The 3,460-nt window shown below is 36.8% G+C and overlaps 1 long non-coding RNA gene across 2 annotated transcripts; it reads right to left on the bottom strand.

Annotated features, from left to right (window-relative positions):
- Positions 1–268: 268 nt before the first annotated feature.
- On the bottom strand, positions 269–3,280 carry LOC113962232. 2 transcript variants are annotated; one of them, XR_003532489.1, is made up of 4 exons: positions 3,245–3,280; positions 2,870–3,006; positions 721–918; positions 269–337 (listed from the first exon to the last, which is right to left on the bottom strand). It is a non-coding gene; the product is annotated as an uncharacterized LOC113962232 (long non-coding RNA). The 2 variants fall into 2 exon arrangements; XR_003532488.1 differs by lacking the exon at positions 3,245–3,280 and having other exon boundaries at positions 2,870–3,030.
- Positions 3,281–3,460: the final 180 nt, after the last annotated feature.

The following is a 3,460-nucleotide window of genomic DNA, read 5'->3' as shown; positions in this document are numbered from 1 at the left end:
TTCACCTTAATTCCAAACACAGATTGACACTAAACTGTTTCAGAAGAGAAAAGAAGAATTTTAAGTCATAAGTGTTGTGAAGAACATTGAAAATACTAGCATGGGAAAATAACATCTGATAGCTTCAAAAAAGATAGGTACAGATACTCTCCCTTAACTTCTTTTTAATTACTCAGCAGCTTGCACTTAAACTTGTGAAAAGAGTGAGGAGAACTAATTTTTCCCTACCTTAAGAATAAGAGTAAAGGTTGATAAAGGGAATATTTACCCTCTTTGCAATTCTGGCATCCATCTGAACATGGTATGCAGTCTTCAGAGTCAGGATCTTCCACTTCACCTATGTTTTGCAAATCATCAATATGGGTTAATTTTAGATAATGAAAGGGCTACATCTGGAAACACTCAGCAAGGTTCCAGGAAATAAACTTGATTCAAATCTAAAAAGGAGAAACACTCACAGAAATTTGTTTTCTCATTTGTTCTTGTGTAACCTCACTCAATTTGAGGAAAATACTGCTGTTTTACATTAACATGATATTAGAAGGGAATCAGAGTAGGAACTTAAGGGCCTTGAGGTCAGGTGTGATTGTATATTTCAAAACAGGATTTGATTAATATGCTTAACCAGATTTCTGTAACAAATTGAATAGAATATTTGTTAACTCCTACTGAAAGATGCTTACCTTCTTTACAACTATGCTTCTGACACATATTGCTTACCTTCTTTACAACTATGCTTCTGACACATATTTTCAGTAAGGTAGTAGCCTCTGAAACATCTTTTGCACTGGTGAGAGTTCAGGCACACCTCACAGTGGCCAGAACAAGGCATACAGGTATGCTCTGCGTGGTAGTGACCTGGAGGACAGCTCTCTCTGCACTCCCCTCGATACAAGAAACGTTCAGTCCCTCTTCTGTCTGTGTGGCAAACAAATAGAAAAAAGTTGTCAACCACAGAGGGCATTTCAGTATAAGAAGAAGCTTTATAAAACACTGGTTCTGTGGTTGAGACACTGACTGCTAGATTTGTACAGTTTTACAGAGTGAACATCTATAAAAGTTTCAGGACCTCAAACATTCCACATTCCTGGAGATTCATGGCTTATAAAGATGTCATGTTAGTAAATAATGACTGTTTACATCCATCAACATAATAAAATAAGGATCAACACTTTTCCACCACTGAGTTTCACTTGCAGAGGAAAAATGAGTATTTGTACTGCATTGTATACAGATATAGAATTACTATTAGGAAAGCAAAGTGGCTCACTTCATCTTTGGAAAGGACCAGTCTTCGTCCCTAGAATATTCAACTGTAATCCTTACCCTAGTGAATCATCTAGATTTGAATTTGAATAGCAAATATGCAGCTATTTGCTATTAGTACATTAGCATTCTGCAGTGCACAGGAACTGGGAGGTCCCCTGCTTCAAATCCTTTTGAATGAGACCTGTGGAAACACCCATAACTCCATGTGCCATCTACTGTAACATGGGTAGTTTTCTAATAGGTTACCCTTCAGTATAAATTACATACATTACTGTGCTAAGTGTATTTCATTGCCTTAACTACAGAGCAAGAATTTGCTTACCATAATTTATTTTTGAAAATGCTTGCAATATAATAATTGCAGCAATAGAGACTAATTGCTGCAATAGCAGCAATAATAGCAAAAATAGCAGAAGCACTCTTTGTTTCTTTTACTTTTCATGCAAAAATTTTTATCATTAACTTTTCCAGACTCCTAAGGGTGTGAATCTCATCAATGTCTTCGTTTCTTAATGCACAGAAACACAAGAATTTCTGTCCACAATAAGGAACAGACTTAAGGAACAACTATACAAACTTGCTCTCACATTAGGCCTGAAGTACTGTTTGAAAATGTCATCTACTGAGTCGCATTTCCCAAAGTGAAAAAGCCAATATCATAAACAGTGTGACTAATTGCCAGCTATGCTAGTGTTTACTTGTAATCTAAACACTTATTACTAAATAAAGCCTGGGCCATTGATGACTAGGACTGAAATGGAAGTAGCAGCTGAAATTAAAAAGGCTGTGAATCCATTGTGAGTCCTCAGAATAGAGCTCATTAAAAATTGTTCTTTATTATGTATATTAGAAGTTAAATACTCATTTCCAAAGGAAGGTCAGGCTAGTTAAAATACTTGTATGTAATAGCCTCAGATTCTTTGCCCATTAGGTGTTACAGAGACAAGACAAAGTAATTTTTAAAATGGAGCTTCAAAAGGAGAAGGGATGCTTTTTTGAATTTCCACAAATTTAACTACATTTGCCTCCCTCTTAACCAAAGTTCTATAAAAATGTCTGTTAGTGGTAAGCTTCTCTTTGCAAACTGTGTTTGTTCAGCTGTAGGGACACAGCAATCTGCAGTGGAACCCACCATGCTTGTTTCTCAGCCTTCCCCAGACAGATGTTACGGAAAGTAGCCTGGCTCCCTGCCTGCTTGTGCAAACTTGCAGTATAGCACATCCTGTGCAGAGGTTGGGGGAGGCATGTATGGAAATTTCTTTTCCAGAAACAGACTACATAGGTTTTCTGTCCGTTTCGCCCCTGCCCCCCCCACCCCGTGCTGTTCTTTCTGTTTCTGTTAACATAGCTCCTCTTGAAAATATACCAATGGAAATGCATTAAGTTGCAAGGACAATATGCAGTCGTGTTTTCTTGTACTATTTAAAAAACAAATTGAGTTCCAATACCCTTCAGAGTTACAACAAGATTACAACACAGATCGGTAGCAAAAGCGCTACTCATTTTATTGACTCTTAAAAACTGGCTCTGAGAGCTGAGAGAAAAGGGAACTTGGAGGCCAAGGGAGGGGAAAAAACTGGCAAGAGGAATTATTTCTTACCTGTTCCACAAGAGGTGCATTTGTTAGGTTCACTTCCACTGCAATCCAGGCAGGTATGATGGCACACATGACATTGCCCTTTAAATTCAAACTTTCCTCTGGGGCATTGCACAACACAGTGACCATCATCAAAGACTCTTTTAAAGAAGATAGGGCATGATTACAAATTTAGCAACTATTTGTTCTTTAAATTTAAAGGAAGCTAAAAAGAAACTCAATATATTCTTCCCTCACTCTATTTACAAGAGTATTTGAACTTTAATCCTTCGTTTTCCCAATCTTATTCGTAGTATTTACTGTATGAAAAGTGTTTTGAACTTGAATCTTAGACTTCAAAGATTATTTTTCTCTGAGACTGTTTCTGAGAAAAATTACCTTTTGATCCTTTACCTAGATGTACTTATAGTATAGTCCGTGCAGCAGTCATTTATGTCTGCTAGAAAGTAAGTAGAACCTGGTTTTTCTCTGTGAATGAATAATTCACCTGTTTTACTTTTAAGACTCCCTTTGAAAAGTACTATGACTTCAGTAAAATGATTTGTAGATGTGCTGGTTTAAAAGTTAACCAGCAAGGCAAAATGAACTCAATTC

The sequence above is a fragment of the Neopelma chrysocephalum genome, unplaced genomic scaffold, assembly GCF_003984885.1.
Source record: "Neopelma chrysocephalum unplaced genomic scaffold, ASM398488v2 Primary Assembly neopelma1_126671, whole genome shotgun sequence".
Taxonomy (NCBI): domain Eukaryota; kingdom Metazoa; phylum Chordata; class Aves; order Passeriformes; family Pipridae; genus Neopelma; species Neopelma chrysocephalum.
This window is presented reverse-complemented; position numbering and strand designations above follow the sequence as displayed.